Source organism: Anser brachyrhynchus (assembly GCF_964034855.1).
Source record: "Anser brachyrhynchus genome assembly, chromosome: 2".
In the NCBI taxonomy this organism is placed as follows: domain Eukaryota; kingdom Metazoa; phylum Chordata; class Aves; order Anseriformes; family Anatidae; genus Anser; species Anser brachyrhynchus.
In genome coordinates this window covers 16,109,551-16,127,832 of record NC_137695.1, presented here as the reverse complement: position 1 = coordinate 16,127,832, position 18,282 = coordinate 16,109,551, and the positions used below count along the sequence as shown (strand labels likewise).

Genomic DNA, 18,282 nt, shown 5'->3' with positions numbered 1-18,282 from the left:
GAGACTTCATGATGAGATTTACAGTGTTTACCCTGAAACACAGCGGAACTAATGCAATTCCATGCAGGCACACAGATGCAGGCTGTAAGAGGGACTAAGTGCACAAACAACAAAAGGGACTTCTGGGGAGAGCTGAAGCAGAAACCCCTAACGGTTCCTCAATTTTTCTTTCACCATTTCTGCTATTTGATCCGATCCTCGAATACGTTGCGTTTCCCACTTAACTCAATAGAAAGAGACAACCCTAAAAAGCTCAAGTACGAAGCCTGGAAAGAACGATCTGTGTTTAAACCATGTCGTCCCTTCTCCCACAGTCCACCATCGACACCCAGGACGCACTTCCTACGGGTAGCCTTAAAGCCACAATTGCTTACCGGACTCCAAATGGAGTCACAAGATCAGACTTGCAATTTTATTGCAGGACTTGGCAGAAAGAAAGATGGTACCACATTCAAACAAAGCTGACGAGAGGGACACAAAGCAGCAGGAAAGAATGCTCGGATTGTCTGGGGTTTTGTGTGCGCGTTTTGTTTTTTTCCCTTTTACTCTCTCCCCCATAAAACAGCACACTGACATTTGCAGCACTGCAGTCTATTTACAGTCTGGGTACAGAACAACTAGCCTACCTGCTGCTCAACATAAATCGGTATTTTTAAGTGCACTTCTGCAGTTGTTTAGCAACTCCAGCAGCAGGTAAACATACCCACTCTCTTCGCAGCTTTGGAAACTCTCGCATACAAACATTATTTTCCTCCTTGTTACTAAATCTGACTCCTCCCAACACTTCTCCAGCATCGCTACCAATCCCTTTCACAGCTTCAAGGTCATATACCAGAAAAATAGAAGCGATTCCAAGCTACAGTCTACCATTAAGGTATGCTGCCTTGGATATTAAAATGTAAGAAGACAACCCACTCACGCTGGTTTTACTTCTCCCAAAAGAAAGAATGTATACCCGTGGTTTCCCACAGGGCTCCCAAGTGTTTGAAAGCTTGGAATTTTCATTCTCTTGCCTGCTTCATATAACTATTTAGTGAGAATGCATGCTTAATGCTTATTTTTTTCTTCAAGATAGATAGGCTCAATATAAGTTGCATTTTACACTTCAAAAAAGTTAACAGAATTTTGAGAAATAGAAGTTAAATAAAATGCAGTAGCTACAAAAATAGCTCTACCCTATTCTGAAGTCAGTTTTGTAACCCCATGCCTTTTCCAAAAAAAAAGAAAAAAAAGGCACAGTTTTTTGTTCTTTCAGCTGAGCTGCAAAATTATCAAGTCAATAGCAAGCATTTTGTAACACTGAACATCGGATGAAAAGAGACAGGCTGTATTCTGCGGCTGGCCAGAACAGTGAAACTGATTTATAAATAGCTCACATCATCAGGATCAAGCCAGGCTCTACTTCTGCACCTCCCCTGAGAGAAACACCTATGGTATAGGTGGGAAATCCTTCCCACCGAGTTTAATTAATAAATATTGACTTAAGCCTCTAAGTCTGCAAACAACTAGCACTGCCTTGACTTCGCGGATCCAAACGCAGAAGTTTTACTTCATTTTTTTTTATGCAGCTGTTGCACCACAGAAGACAGGACTGCCTGCACCCTGTGCATAGCCCAGGGGACAGCTACTGGTGACATCCTCTGAGGACGCACCCGTCTGCCTCGTGGAGCTTCGGTTACAGAGCCCCGGGAGCCTGGGCTGAGCCTCTACAGCACAGGGCACAGAAGAATTCAGACCTGAGAGCACAGCAGTGACATTTGGAGCACGTGAGTTTGTTGCTACTGGGCAGCCACGGAAGCGATACAGCGGGTCATGCCTCGCAGCCCCTGAGCTGTTTTTTCTAGAGTTACCTGAAATGCTGGATGACAGCCACGTCAGTAAAGAAGGCTGAGGAATCCTAATTAGAGAGTGATAGGCATGAAAAAGCCATCGACTGCAAACAGAGGACATCCATAAGCTTTAATACCTTAAATGAAGTCTTAATACCTGGTGAACAGATTAATAACAATGAATGCCCCCAACTGACAACAAAAACATGAAGAAACTTTTTTCACGAATGCCAAAGAACAGATTCAGGCCACATTTTCCATCTGGCAAGTGAAACCTGAATGCTACAGGTTAACTAATTTAAGGTGGGCCACATCCCCACGTAGAAATACATCCTGCCACTTAACAGAGCACTTGGGCTGCTACAAAGAGCGAGCATGTTCACGATTACACCCGTGTCTGTGTCCCCACACAGACAGGGCCGACGGTTACGAGTTCTCTCACCCAACGCCATGGCGTGGATCTCTTCGAGCTCCCGCTCCCAATACAAACCCTTCCCAGCTGTTACTTGGCAAAGGCTGAGCAAAGCAGGCAGCCCACCGTGCTCGCTGAGGTCAGCTCTGCCCTGCCCGCACCCAGCTCCAACACCCCTCAGCATGGGCACGCAGCAGCTCTGCAGCCAGCCTCTGAGCCCAGCTGGAACTTGGGCGTTTCTCACCAAACCGGGATCTTTTCTTACCAAACCCAACCAGCCGCAATGGCAAATTCATCTCTGCTTGGAGTGGTTCATTCTAGGTATCTTTGTATTTGTTTACAAGGAGGCCTTTCCTAGGGAAACTGAAACCCTGCAGTTCATCTGCTTGAAACTCTCACTCTTAACTGCAGAAAGATGTTCACTAAACTCATCTTGAAGCGTGTGGAAATGGACCTGAAAGAAGCACAGCCCTAGCATACACAGACAGACATATGCGCACAGAGAGGACCACGTACAACATGTATAATACTATGTATTGCATCGAGTATGATCATTCCTAACTTCAGCACTACCCCAGAACTCAAGACAAAAATAAAAATCAGGAGGTGCACAATGTAAGATTCCTACCACTCCCCAAGTTATTACACACAGAGTAATTTCTCCTGATCTTCTAGAGCCAAGTAATTAAGCAGAAGCCTTTTCTGTATAACTCAAGTCTTTCTCTTCTATATTTGTCTTGGGGGAGACTTACCACAGCATGTAATTACTTCATAATAGAAACACAGCAAATTACTAAATACAAAACACTGAGGATATTAACTGATCTCCTTAAAATTCTTCCTGTGACCTTGTTCATGATGTCCTACAAAGGAGCAGCAGTTGACTTGCGCCATCTTCTTCCATTTTCAGAATCAAACTTTACCCACTACTGAAATGAACCCTTCTGAGGAGCTGCTGCAGAAATAAACCCAAGTACGGAAGCTAAATTGGGATAAGTTATTATCGGTTTGGGCCAGATGAGATAAACTGGCTGCAGTGCAGTATACTCTGTGCTTCTGCTTCTCCACTGGCAGCTTTCTCAGCACTTCAGGACGTATCGCATGATGGTTTCTGAGCAGACCGACCCCACAGCAGCCCCGTCTGTCCCAGTCTCTCCCCGCTGATGCTGCTCTTCCCCTGGGGACCCCTTCCAGCCACCTTCTCGGGGGACTTGGTGGGTCAGACGAGCAGCCAGCACCCAACCAGCGCCTGCAAAAACTGCCGCCTGCAAAGCCTGCGCTTGCGGCCCGCAGAAGTTGTATAAAAATACATGCAAAATGCAAATGCGACCAACAAACACAGACGAAACTTGCAGGCTCCTGAAGGCAAGCTCACTCCTGCGCTGTCTCCTCGCAGAGCTACCTACCGTCAGGCTAGAAATCAAGCACAAGCGCAAAGCAAAGCAGCTTCCCGGAGCTCGGACTTCCTTAAAAATTAAAAGGCTTAATAAGTAACCATTTAACAATCGCCTACTGACTCAGAGCCCTGCACAAGCCCTGGATTTCAGACAGCTGCCCAGGGCCACTTCTGGGGCTCCTGGCGCACCCCCGGCCGACCCCCCGCACACCGCCAGCCCACCTGCCCTCACCGCGCGCCTCGCACCGTGCTGCGGCCTCACGCACCGCCTCCGAACGGCTCCAAAACCCCCGCCGGTGCTGAGCTACTGGGAGAGGGGCGAAAAACCCCAAAATGGAGGGGGGGTGAGCCGGGGGAACCGGGGTAAAGGGGGGGGAGCCGGGGAGAGGCAGCGCCGCGCTCCCTTTGTTTGCAGCCCGGCTGCGGCTGGCGCAGGTGAGGGGAGGCTGCGCCAGGCGGCTCGGCACGGCTCGGTACGGCTCGGTGCGCCCCGGTACGGCCCGGCACGGCTCGGTACCACCCGGTACGGCTCGGTTCGGTTCAGCGCGGCGCGGTACGGCCCGGCGCGGTTCCTTACGGCCCCGCAGCGCCCAGGTGCGCCTCCCCGCCGCCTCCCCGCGGCCCGGAGCCGCCTCCCCGCCGCGCCGAGCGGGATGGCGGCGGCAGAGCGGGGCGCCGCCGTGCCCCGAGCCCTCCCGGCGGCGGCGGCGGCACCTCCCCACCTTCCTCCTCCTCCTCCTCCTCCTCTTCTTCCTTCTCCTCCTCCTCGCCCCGCAGCCCCTCACCTGCCCCGGGGTGGCGGCGGGCCCCGATCCAGCGGCGGCCGCTCCGTGCCGTGCCCTCCCCTCCCGTCCCGTCCCGTCCCCTCCCGCCCCGGTCCCCGCCCCGTCCCCGCCGCCCAGTGCCAGCTCCCGGGCACGGCGCCGTCACCGCCCCGCGTCACGTGCCGGGGGCGGGCGGGCTCCGGGACGCCGCTGGGGCCTGGCCCGGGGCAGCGCGGGAGGGGGGGGGGGGGCGCGGCCTGCGCATGGCGGGCGTGAGGGGCGGGGGGGGAACGGGGGTGTCCGTGAGGGGGTCACCTGTGGAAAAGAAACCCGGTGCTTGGTGTGACCGGGGGGGAATAAAAAAAACGTACATCCTCGCTTGTTCGGAGTTCGTGTGGTGTCTCTTAGTCTGCCAGTCAGAGTCGTCACACGTCCAGTGTGGGAACGTTTACGTGACCTTCGCGGCGTTTTCAAATTGTGATTTATCTTATCTTTTTTAAAAAAAAATATAGTAACTAGTCCTCCTTGAAAGCATGAGCTGAGTGTAACCCACGCGGGGGTATCTGGGCGGATCTGCAAACGTCCTGAAACAATGGCACTGAGACATGTAAACTGCGCTCTGTTCCTATAATCCAGGCTAACGTTGGCCCAAACTTCTTCTTTGTTGATTATTTTAGCACATGGAATACGGAAGGAGACAGTAAAATCCTTTAGAGGTGGGAAAAAGAGGCTTTGCTGAAGGAAAGGAAAGGCAATGGGAAGAGAGCACCTGAAGGGTGCAAGCAAAAGAGACTCCACTTGAGGAAAAGAGAAGCAGAGGCTGTATTTGAGGGGGAAAAAAAAGAGAAAAATGACATGAGTATGTATAAATGAACATGTGGACACATTTTCATACTGAACATATTTCCAGTAATTATATTTCCCTGCAATTTTGTATCTGGTGATGTGTGACAACATGCAAGACAAGTGGTAAACAGTGCAAATATCTTAAAGCTTTGCTTCTATGTATCTTAGCCTGAATATTTATGCAAGTGTCCCCATGACACCAAGGATCGTTTGATTTTGGGCTAACTGTTCACAGAAAGTCATTAAAATCCTGTGAAGTCTGCTGATGGAGCAAGGCTGGTACCAGCGTTACACCTCTTTCTTCAGAAGTTATTCACAGAGTCCAGAAAAACAGTAGAGACTACTATTTCTATTGCAAGGGAAACAACATCTTTTATATAGATGTTCATTATTTATCCTTAAAAGGCGAAAGAAACTTGTCAAATAGTTTTGTATTCATACCTAGTATTTTCAAATATGTGTATGAAAATACATGCACAGTAGTTCCGGATACAGTGTTCAGCTGGACGTTTTTGTCTACTAAGATTCAGCTCGCATGCCCGGTTTTGTGGTAGAAAATAATATACTTAAGACACTTGGGTATTTCTAGGCAAGCTGACTGCATTTTACCTACTGACATGCCTGAGGTATGCATAAAAGCATCTCAAAAATCAGTCTTAGTAACCACATTGTAATTATCCTTTCTTACTGCCAGGGCTTCGCTAGAGTGCTGCAGGATATGGCATTAGTGATTCAGAATGAGGCACTCTTCCCTCTGAGTCAGGGTAGAACCAATGGTCCCACATAATGCTAACGTGTAATAGAGCCGAAGGTGCCAGAAGATATGTAATTTTGAGTCCCTGCCCAAGTGCAGTCATGAAAGATTCCACAACACACACAAACTGTCCAGCTCAAGTTCCAATTTTAGCATGTTATGTATTCTGCGTATAAAGGATTTCTCTATAATTCTGCTGGAGTAAAAAGAGCTAGAGTTCACAACCTTTACTCACTGTGATTTGTTTTTTTCCTCGAGATGTGCAAGTGCAGTGTTGCTGTCACACTTGATGCCTCATGTAGGACTGAGACATACTTGAGGTGAAAAGATCCAGTACGTGCAGTTACGGCATGAACTTCAGATTGAAAGAATTGCCAAATACAATTGCTTTAGGTACTATTGTGAACTGTTATACAATCTACAGACTCTTAATTCTTGTATCTATAGCATTTAGAATGTTTTTATATCATAAATTGAATATTAAATATCAATTTCTGCCTTTGTAAACTGATTCCTTATATAAAGCCAGTGTTCAATCTGTGTCTGTCAGTCCTGCTACCTCATATCTTCCAATACCATTGTCCAAATTTATCTATGTTTGCCAAAAGGGCGTTGTCTTAAAGGTAGCTAAACTCTTGAAAGTTTTGTGAAAGCAGGCAGCTATATAGAAGGGCAGGAGAAGACACATAAGAAAGTGACATTATAAAATCCACAAACGTGGAGAAAAAGTTGACCTCATACTTTCATTTATGACCTCTGTGATAAAACACAAATCCACAGAAAATAAGTGTCATAGTTCTGAAAAGCCAGTCTTGGAAAAATCCTTTTTTTGGTGTTTGAAATAGAAAGAATACTTATTCTCCTTAGGTTAACTCTTAGGTTAAGAGTTCTGAAATAGCAGGGTCATGTGTATAAAAATCTGAGTCTATTAAATTTGAAGGGCAAAATCCCATTTATGTTTCTTCTTCTATGAGTCCTCAAATTCAAATCTCTACAAGTTCAGCTATCCATTATTTTGGTCATGACTCAGTTGCAGTAATTCTAGATGAGCACTGTGTTTTAATTCATTTGAAATGCATACCTAAGATTGGACACTGCCATCCTGTTATTCATAGTGCCAGAACTGATGTTAGATAACAGAAATGTGCTGCCTAAAATGTGATCAGGGGATGGGAAACAATAAATAAACAATCTGGATTTAACACTACACAGGCTAAGCTCATTATGACCTACATTGATTCTTTTTTTCAGAAATGGATGAAAAGGAAAAAAAAAAAAAAAAAAGGCTTTCTCACATCTAATGGGCAGATACTGCAAGTATCCACTTTAGTCCTTTTCCTTTATCCTTGGGTTTTCAGCCCATTTTTCAGTGATTTTGTGTTTGGAACTATGACCTCAATAGTGCTATGCAATAGAGAAACCATTCTAAATTTAGACAAAGAAATGCACTTAATTAGCAAACTGTTCTGATATAAATAGGAAATATTTTTTACTTCCCGTACTACTTACAGGTTTATTTTATAAAATGGTTCAACTAGCCTGATCTAAAATACATCACCTGGGGCATCTCCTGTCTACTCTGCTCTTACTCTCAGTTTTTTGACAGCTTCTAGCCTCTCACCTCTAGCTAAAAATACTTTTACCACCCACACGTGTACATACAATCAATTCTTCCTTTCTGTTTTTTTCTAACTACTACAAAGGCACTTTTTAACGACGTGCAGATGCTGTGGGCTTTTTGCATGAACTTGTCAATTTACTCCCCATCTCCTGCCTCGACTCAGAGATGAGCCATTTTTATTTATATAACTGTTCATTAAAAGGAAAATCAATTGAAAGGGGAACAAAGAAAGTAAGGAATATAGCAAAGGAACCCAGATTTCTCAGAAGTTCAGTGAAGAGCTTCTTTTGCTGTTACACTGCAGAGGAATGTTCTCTGCCTTAAGCAGGAATTTTTATCCACAGTTCAGAGAAGATAATTTCTTTTACTATGAAAAAGCAGGGAAGAGTTTGTAAGATTCTTTCCAGCACATTTTTTTTTAAATCATGTTAGAATGGACTGAGGTCAGCGCAAGCTTTTTTGCTTTCTTCTGTTCATTTGCCACAGGGTCACTGTGGTGTTTAATAGTTGTATTTCTCTCTGAGACCATCCAGTGAAAGCTGTGACAAAATTTCAAATCTGACTTTTTTTTTGCATGAGCAGTCTATCAACTATCCAATTGTCAGCATTATTAAAGTACAAAGTAGTACTTGTTTTGGTCAAACAGATCCTTTAGGTCTGCTCCTGCCAGGAACAGGCTCACTAGTTACCCATGACATTACCTTTTTACGTCGCCTTTCTCTTCTTGGTCACGATGTTCAAAAATGAACCACTTTTATGCTGAGCATGAAAATGTACCTCCGAGTCACAGCATGAAATTAAAAATGGTGAAAGGTAGCAAATCTATTTTGGATACGCTCTCTAGAGCAAGCAATGGATGAAGGAGCGCATTCTGTTCTGCTGCCTTGGCTCAAGCCCTTTGCCTTAGCACAGAAATACTAAGCTAGGTCTTAGTCACGTCCACACAGCCAGTTGTGCTTGGTGTAGCAAGGGTTTGCGCTAACAGACAACCATACAAAAGGCACAATTAATTCTTTTAATAATAGTGTCTCTTTCCTGGGATAAAACTATAATGAAAGGTATTGATATTCAAAAAGCACAATGTAAATGTCCATTTATACACTGGAGAATTAAGGAGGGTCCTGCACCAGTTTCTTTAATTTCTAAGTAGGTGGACTGGTTTTGTGCTTGTTTGTTTTTGTCTAAGGGAAAGGAAGGAATTGCATTTGTGAACCACTGATAAGCAGAGTCAAAAGAAATGTAAAGATGTGCCAAAAGAATGAACCTGTTGTGTTAAATGTTTTATTTATATTGAAGTTCCTTTTGTAAAAATGCACGAAATCCAATGTGAAAGAAGAAACACTAGGGAGTTTCTGGTTCCCCAAATGATAGAGGTTCAGAGCTGACTCCAGCTCAAGGCCCGGCCTGGCTCAGCAGCAGCGTGCTCGCTGCGAGGCCCATCTGAAACTGGAAGCACAAAGCCACTCTGAGCCTTGAGCGGCTTCTCAAGGGCCGGACTGTCAAAGAGAAGTTGCTTGAGGTTGTCCAGTTTATAATGAATGTTATTGCTGAGGAACACCAGAAATAGATAGACAAGGTAGGATTCATCTCACCTGCATAGGCATAGCTTCAAGACAGGGGAGAGATCCATTCTGCCTAAGAATCTAAGGTTTGTGGGTGTCTGTTAATATGTATCTACATCTAGGCAGATGTCTGTGCTCCCTAGATGACCGGTGGAATTCTACTCAAAGAGTAGAAGGAGTCAAGAAAAAGTCAAAAGAGTCTGAAGAATAATTCACCTCATCGTGGATGCCTGTATGTGATCAGCTCGATCACACTCTAGATTTTACTGATGCAGTTGAACAGTGGAAGTCATTACTACTGGAATCAGTGAATTCCAGTTTACATGTTCAAAAAAATTAGACAAATTCATGAGAAAAAAAATGAGAGACAGATGTTTGATTTTCAGCTGCGTACACTGAGTTTAAGCCTACCTGTTTTCAGAAACATGGATGTGTATGTATTGGTTTTCAGTTTCTCTGACATCTTTTTGTTCTAAGTGTGATAATTTCTCTCGCTGCTTGGTGGCCATGCTAACCCCTGGGGCTTGGAGAGGACAGAGCTAGAGAGCAATCCTGATGAGAGAGTTCAAATCCTGCAAACCCATTGCAGCCTATGGATCCAGGCGATTCAGAGAAATACTTCATTTGGTAACTGTGATACTCAACTCAGTAAACATTCTTGCTAATCACAGTCTCAAGCTATGTCTGTGCTGGCAAACAGACACGGCCACCCACAGTGTTAAACTGGTAGCACGGTCCCTGGCGTGGTTTTGGCACGTGGTTTTGGCCAGGTGTGAGTTGGAAATTCGGAGGTGCTTTTTAACTATGATAGAAGTAAGAACTGGAATAAGCAGTAGTAACAAGGATAAAAAATACTTATTTTTTTAGCATGCAGCATGAAAGGTGGCTTGAAACAGGTGAGTTGTGCACTCTGTCTTCTGGCAGGCCCCTGACCACTTCCATACTCCTGTATTTAGTTGAATACAGCAAAGGTGAGGAGAGATTTTGATTCCTCTGTGTAAATATATCAAGGAAAAACACCAACAGAAGCTTTTCTGTCTAAACAAATTGGATGCAAATTGACCTTTTTTCCTCTCTTCCTCTCTCTCTCTCTTTCTCTCTTTTTTTTTTTTCCTAAGAAAAAGCTTCCTGCCATCAGGAACACTGAAGTCAGAAAAAATCTAACTCTTTTCAAGGTGCTGTTAGATGCATTTAGAGAAAAGACAGTATGACTTCGTTGCATACATGAAAGGAAGGATGGATGTGGGTGTCCCTGCACCTTCTGTGGCTGTGTCCATACCACGGGGTTAAACAGGCCTTGGAGGGTGAAGCCAACCGTCCTTGCCGGGCCCACAGCCACACCATTAAATGCTCTTACTGCTCAAAATCTGGTGTTCTCATCTAAACTGGGAAAGGTCTCGTCGCAGGAGGTGTGTGGGACACAGTATGCCACCCTCCAGCCAAACCGTAGGAAGGGACTGTTCTTACAAGTTAACGATGTGGATGATCACATTCCAGTGCCAGTGGCCATGTTCAATTTGCTGGCATAGATGTCAACTTTTATTCTTCCTTATCCAGTCCCTTTGTTCCATTACAGCCCCTGCACCAACTCTTGTCTGTTTCATTCCCTATTTCATAAAAGATAAAGGAAACTTTCTGTGCTGACAGCTACTGCAGAAAGAAGCAGGTGGAAGGTTATGACATTTCCATGGCATGCTGTGTTTCTTTCTTTCAATTTTGTGTTTTGCTTCTGACAAAAAAGTTATTTCAAGTCCCTGAGTGGGCTGGTATGATGGAAACTATGTGCTGGCTTGGAGTTCCTAGTAATTTCAGCATATCATAGCCATTCCCGAGGAGTCACTGGAGTTCAGGGAACAGACCCTTTCCAATCCTGTCGCTCCTTCCTCCAAGAACAATATCTTCAGGAATCCGAGTCCTCATTTTGTTGTATGTTTGTTTCCCTGTAAGTTTCTCTGCTGATTTTCCTTGCTCTTTCTATTTGCCCAGTTGTTTTCCACCGACAAAGGAAAAGAAACCCTTACAAAGTATTTTATCGCTCTAAGGCTGGCGTAGCAATAACGCTGTTGGTGATGGCAGTCAATGCTGTCTTTCGTTCTGTTGGATCAGCTGGTTTTAGCCAGAAATGAGTCATTCACATTTTTCACTAGAGAGCAGACCATGAAAAAAGCTCATAAAAAGGAATTGGCTCAGCCTTCCTTATTTGTATGTGTTTTTTAATAGTAAAACTGATTAGTCTTTAGAAAGAATGGAAAGCTACTGTTATTTTGGCTGGGCCAGCAGCCGTTTACACACTGAGTTGATGTGAAGGATCCCCTGGTATGTTTGAGCTGGATCATAGCTTGACTTTATGATCGCCGCATCCTGAAAAAAGGGAGAAAAGAACAACTGTGCTAGCCGTGGCCCTGCATGCATGCCTCCTCCACAGCCTTTGCCTAATTCCTTTTCCCCCGGCCTCATCGGTTCACTGTGCTGGCACTCCCTAAAGCATTCGTGGAAACTTCTTATTTGTACCACGCTCATTAAGCCAATCCCCAAACTCTCCTCATCAAAACCATTGGATGATGTAATCACTTCATTTGTAAAGTCTTTTTTTTTTTTGCTAAAAATTGCTAAACCTTTTAGTGAAAATGTTGATGGTGAATATAAACATTTTTGGAAAGAGGAGAGTCTTGTACCTCCCCTTGAAGCCCACTCAATAAAAGTATGTCCAAAATGCGGACATCTTAGCCACTTCTAATTAGCTCAGAACCTAATGAGAAAGTCTGGGAGCACTGTGCCTACTAGGTAATGACTTTAGCAATACATAATACGTGTGCTCCAAGTGTGGAGATCATGATCTTTTCCTGGTGCGGCACCAGTCTGCCCTGGCGACAGAACCAGGCTGCGTAGGATGCTGGTTTCGTTCGTGATGAAACTGCCTCCTGAAAGGGAGGAGTCCCAGAGCCACTGCAAACAGCTGAGCCGAGATGAAAGCCGGTGGCATCACGGCGGCTTCACCAGGAAGTTACAGCAGAGCTACAAGTATCTATTATCCCGCTGATAAAAGAATACCTAGAAGGTGCTTTCAGTTACGAAATAATAACTACACCTTAGGGAGGAATAAACTCCAAAGCCAAGCAAGAGGTGTTCACTGGCCTGGAGCTTTGTTATAGTTACAATTGCAATGAAAGAAAAGGGAGGGAGGGTTCTCAGGCATCCTGCTGAGACAAAAAAAAAAAAAGTAAGGGGGAAAATGAAATTAAAAACAAGTCCCAGCTTGGGGCAAAACAAATTTAAATGTGAGAGTTTTCATGGCAAAACAAAGACCTTGTAGTTTAGTTCAAATACGGCAGAAACTGGATTGAAAATCATCTGCCATATCCCCCAGATTAGCATCCTGACCATGGGCAGTCGCGCTGAAGTGGGCCACCTTCAGTCCCCCTGGTTGGCACCATTATGGATCACGGAAAACACATCAGCAGTCATTTAAACAAAGGCCGTGGATGCTTCTCAGCCTGGAGCACTCCTCCAGGATGGGAGATATCTGAAGCGCCGTCCCTCCGCCAGTGAATCTTTAATAATTAATGCTAACTGTAACAGCAGCAACAGGATTGCAAGCACCCCCGAACGTTTAATGGCACAGGGGTTAGTGGTGACGTGCTTAGAAAGGGGAGGTGGAGGGGGCTTGAAAGCCCTTGAGCAGATGCTGAACCTGCGTCTTCCACATCTTTAGTGAACGTGCAAAAAGAGGCACCCCCTCCCCCAGCTCTGCGATGGAAATGCAGTCACATCCCTGGTCTTTTTCTCTCCTTAGGCAGCATCATTCAAATGAATTCAGATCAAATTTGTTATGTTTTTGAATGAATGGGACCATATTTTTTGTGAATTTACTGCTAACTGGGAAATGTATCATCCATTCCTCCTCTTTACTTGTAGCAGGTCTCTCAGACTGCGGTTTTCTGGGTCAGTCTGTCCAGCACCAAGTGATGCACCAGCACTCGCCTCACTGCAGCATCTCCCGTGTAACAGAACAGCAAAAAGGCAGAGCTGGCAATCCAGAGCACGTTCTCCATGCATGCCACAAGCCAAATGTCGCGTGAGGTGCTGAACACCCAACCATTCAAAAATAATTACAAAAGAAGTTGGTGCTGTGCAGGCTGAGAAGCTGTCATGACAATAGGAGTTAAAACAGGTCTGCTGGCGAGGTGGTGGGTAAATAATAAAAAGTCACTGTATTTTAACAGATAGAGGTCTTTGGCTATTGCACTTCCAATTATGTTATTATTAGGATCTCAACCACAGCGCCACCCAAAGCAATTCTCTTTCTCAGCACTTTTAATTTGCTTCTTGGGAGAGGTCAAGTGAGACATAAAAGGAGAAGAACTTCCTTTTCCCATAAAAATATTTCAGGGTTGCTCTGTATGTTTTATGAGTGGGCATTAACCATTCTTCCTACTTTATTGTGCCTTTTTTTAAGAGACAGACAAAAATGAGAGTGCTTTCCTTTTGGGAGAGACCCATACAAGGAAAAAGATAAGAAAAAATATAATGTTGTAAAAAGAAAGAAGGAAAGCAGATCAAGAGTTTCCAATTGCTCTGTTTCATAAAAGAAAATAAAAATAAAAATAAAAAAAAGGAGGAAGAAGAAGGGAATGTTCAGTGATAGTGAAATGTTACAAATTAGAAACTGAGAATGTTTTTCACACAGATGAGAACACAGGACTTGTTGCCCAAGTCTTTCACTGAGGCCAGAAGTGTAGCGAGCTCAGAAAACAAAGGAGCTTTACACAGGTCCCTGTGTAACAGCAGCGGCTGTAAACCCTCAGGTTTTACAGCATAAACCGGTCTTTTGTACCTCCCCTCAGTGAATAGAAAACCAGGGCAGGTTGTCTCATTTACTCCAAAAGAACTTTGAATGTTTTGGCTCTTAGAGCAGGGATTTCGGCACAAACAGACCTTTGATCTGGCATTATGGGTCTGTATTTATGGGTCTGTAATGCCAACAAGATTTTGAAGAACTGAATCTTAACGAATGCAGGATATAGGTTTATCACATAAAATTATCACTTCTAGACACCAGTATGCTTGATTCCCAAGGAAATCATTATTTATAGATTCCAGGTTAGTCACTCTGTAGTGTACTCTCCTGTTTCCTTGTTTATTCCAGGGAAAAAAAAAACAGTTAAACAGGACTCCATTCGCTGTGACAAAAGCCAGTCTGACATAAATCAGATGGTTTGCCAAGTGAGCAGGATAATTAACAGTGAATCACAGGATAGAAATTCCTCCGTGGTATTTCCAGGAGCTATGAAGTTGCCACGAGAGAGGCAGCACCAGTGTTGCATCGCGCTCTTCCTGCAGGCGCATCCCCTACGCTCGCCACCTTCGGCCCGCAACGTTGCATGCAGCAGTCGTCTAGGGGTGGTGCCTCAGTCACACTTGGTACCCTGGTGTGTGGCCACCACGCCACCTGACAGATATCTGACTGCAGCCGGGTCACCTCTGCGATCTAGGGCCTGGATGGGTGCACAAAAACACGCTTCCAGAGCTGTAAAACCTAGAAAAGAAACGAAGGGAATCTGTGACTTGTCTCTCCTCTTTATTTAAAATTCCCCCCAAAGCAATTACAGATGAATTATGCACTCTCCCCCTCTCCTGTGTATGCACTTGCTGCCTGGCTAGATTTTAGTCATCTATTATTCATGGACCTGCTCGCTCTCTCCTGCCTTGCCCTCTCCGCCCCAGCCCTGCTGATGCCCCATAGCGCCATGGGTGCATTCCCGCCCTCCTGCTCACCCGCTATGGGTTATTGCCATCTGCCGGAAAGGCAGGGTGGACTGCCAGATAACCTCGCCCGAATTCCTGGAAATAGAGTCAGGCCACTTAAATTGTTAACAGCAGGCACTGACTGGGCGTCATCACAGCTGTGAAATGTGCACGCTTCAGTCCGGATGGACGCCAGCAAGCCGGGGGCTGAGCCGGGAGCTGGGCCTCAGGGCAGCACAAGGTGGCATCTCCAGGGGCTTTCTGGGCACAAGTTGTCCCCGGGGCCCTGGGGGAACCCTAAAGCAACTGCAGTGCTGCTGCGACGGCGTTATTACATGGAGCAAGGCTGTCACGCAGCTGGGAGGCTTTCTTTTAAGCACAGATCGTTCCAGGGCATTTGTTTAGATACACAAGAAGACTTTTCTCCTCCCAGAGGTTAATTAATTCCAAGCACAAGTGAGAAGACTCTCATTTAAAATTCCCCTAAGCAACTAGATATTTTATAAGCAATAAAAGCTTTAACATCCTACAAAAATAAAAAAAGCACTCGGAAATGGGAATGCATTTTAATTTTCAGAGCTGCTAAGCTCCAGCACAGCACTGATGTTGCCTTTCTGTGGCCTCTGACAAACCACCCAATGGTCCTGCTAGGCCAAAAGTGGAAAAAAAAATAAATAAATAAAATAAAAAACAGCTCCTGTGCTTTGTAGCATCGCGGCAGATGACTACCAACATGCACTTTTAAAAATAACTTTTATGGTTTCATATCTTGTGTCTTTATGTTGAAGCTCAACTGATATCACTGTCAGAGGAAAATTAATTAATCTCTTAATGGGAGGTGAGATGACAGCTCCAATTTTCTATTACCTTTTTTTCCTGACTGTATGCTGCAGTCATTAAAAATCCCACAGGTAGGTGCTTTTATAGAAGCAAGCAGGTTACTTTTTCTAGTTCTAAAATTTTCCTTACAATTTTAAACATTTTTTGATTGGATTGTCAGGTAGCAAAAGGCTGAGTAAGGTACCCAAGGAGGCAATAATCTCGACCAAGAAAGTACAGTGCAGGTGGGAGACAGTTAACCTTACTAGGCAAGCCTATAGTGTACAACATGGATTTAGTCCATATTATAGATAAAAATTGCAAAATAATTCCAAATTATACTTTCAAAGAGGATGGTTTAATCAAAACCACATGTTTAAATATCTTCATTTCAGTATCCTGAATATTTTGTTGGTGTGAGCGCTGGGGCGTTTGGTGAGGTTGCTAGGCCACAGACAGTATTCAGATCAGCTTCCAAGGCTGAGGAAATCTGACAGGCATTCGTCTCCAGACAAATCAGTCTGACAAGATGACGTGCTGATGACTGTCTATTTTCTGTAAATTCTGCAATTTTTGATTCTGTGATTGCACAGCAAGAGAAAGGCAAATGACCTGGTTAAAAGCAATGTTCCCCAAAGCAAAATAAGCTTTGATTTGTTCAAGATCTTCTCTTATTACCTGACACTAACCTGTGATGGGCTTTGAAACTTCATATTGATTTTCGAGTTTCCAAAAGAGAAAAGAAATTGGTTCTGCAGAGGTTTCAGGGCCTTCCCTTACTGGGATTTTGCCACGTGCATTTCATCCATTAATTTATTATTGCTAGTTGGCACTAAAATGAAGATTACTATTGTATTATACACCTGTGTGCTGGAGAATATATAAGGAGTTAACTGAAATAGCCAAAATTGTTAGTATTTACAGTCTGTACTGCTGCAAACAACTAATAGACACAGCACAGTAAACAGGTGGATCCTACACTGAAGAATTAATACTAGATAAAAGAAAAAAGTGGTATGGGAAGAGAAGACGACGCTGAGGGAGCCCTGCAAACCTACTGTGTGACAAGGAAACACAAGGAAGGGATCGGAGCTGCGGGAGGGCGCTGATCTTCCACATTCCCCTTGCTCTCGTCTGGTGAATCCACAGCTGTGGGCACAATCAAAGACACTGAGGCTGAGTAACAGCATTGGTCTCGCTGCTTGATCCAGGGGATGTTTACTGCGATGTTTTATTGACCTTTAGCAAGGATTAATCACAGAACCGCAGGGTGGCTGAGGCTGGCAGGGAGCTGTGGGCCCAGCAGGCCCAACCCCTGCTCACACTGGGCCACCAGGAGCAGGGAGCCCAGGGCCGTGTCCAGGGGGCTTCTGAAGGTCTCTGAGGAGACTCCACCGCCTCTCTGGTTCCTCTCCAGACAACCCATCCTGCTGGGAGTCCATTTAGAGGAACAATTTGGCTTTATTTTTAGTTAATGATTTCAGAAACGCTTTGGGAATTTAACTGCTGTGGCTGTTTCTCACAATGTTTTCTGTCATTAACTGACTGAGTCTGGCCTGGCCGACACCCTGCAGCCCCTGGGCTGGGCGCAGGCCCGTTCCTCCCTCCCAACGCCAGGCCAGGCAGCGACCACTTCCCCACAAGGCAGCAGCCCGCGGAGCTGCTGGCCACCTCCTGATGTGGCTTTCTCTACCTCTGACCCAGGAGGCCTCACAGGTGCCGATTTGCTCCGTGACCGGCAAGCCTCATAGTGCCTTAGCAGCGCCTCAGGACACGGGGTTATGGCAGCGAAGAACTTTTCCTTATGGGTTTCCATTTCCGAGCCTGGAAGATTTTATACAGCAGGGCACAGATTTTTCTGTTGAGTCTAACCCATGCCAGGCGGTAATCTCCTAATTACACTGTGCAGCAGTCTCCCTAATCCTTAATTAGATCTTTGTTTGGAAAATGTTTTGTCTCACTGCTGTCTCTTGCACGTGGTCTCCACCTGCCCAAAGGCTCCCACCTCTGGCCTTCACATAGGCAACCAAATAACCCTTACCGACAATTTTTCCATCCTCTTCAGTGGCAGTGCTGGGTCTGTGTCCCACAGGACCTCCACGCCAGCTGCACCAGCAGCTCACATCCACTCCCAACATCCCTGATGGGAGAGGGAAAGCAACAAGCAGCAGTTGCCCAGCTACTCAGGAGAGGTGTCCACACAAGACGTGATTTATTGATCAGCTAGACACAGCTGCAATGGTTTGGGTCAGCGTGACAACCTGGCAGAGCCTTTGTCACGCAGCAAGCACAATGACGGCTCGGTGGGTTTGTAAGCGTGGCTTCCTCCTCTCCACCTTGTCCCCATGACCATCCCTCACTTCTCCTCACAAAGGCTTTATCCACATGATTTCCTGGAAACCTGCTGGGTCGGGGAAGAAAAGATCTGGGGAGACAGGGATGTCTCTCCCAAGGCACTGGGGCCCCCTGTGTTCATCCCCATCCCCTCTGGGCCAGCCGAACCCAGGGCAGACCCTGAAGCACGCAGCCCCGTG

General features: G+C 45.4%; 1 protein-coding gene across 8 annotated transcripts in view; it reads right to left on the bottom strand.

The window, feature by feature from the left end:
- Nucleotides 1-4,580, bottom strand: part of ARHGAP12 (Rho GTPase activating protein 12) — a 77,762-nt gene extending 73,182 nt beyond the window's left edge. For 3 of the 8 annotated variants that reach the window (XM_080581718.1, XM_080581710.1, XM_080581715.1), the window contains exon 1: nucleotides 4,423-4,580. The gene's annotated coding sequence lies outside the window, so the exon portion shown is untranslated. Of the gene's footprint in view, nucleotides 1-3,647; nucleotides 3,786-3,903; nucleotides 3,928-4,422 lie in introns of those variants that run through there. The other 5 variants (XM_080581724.1, XM_080581713.1, XM_080581720.1 and 2 more) reach the window with 4 other exon arrangements.
- Between the last annotated feature and the right edge of the window lie 13,702 nt (nucleotides 4,581-18,282).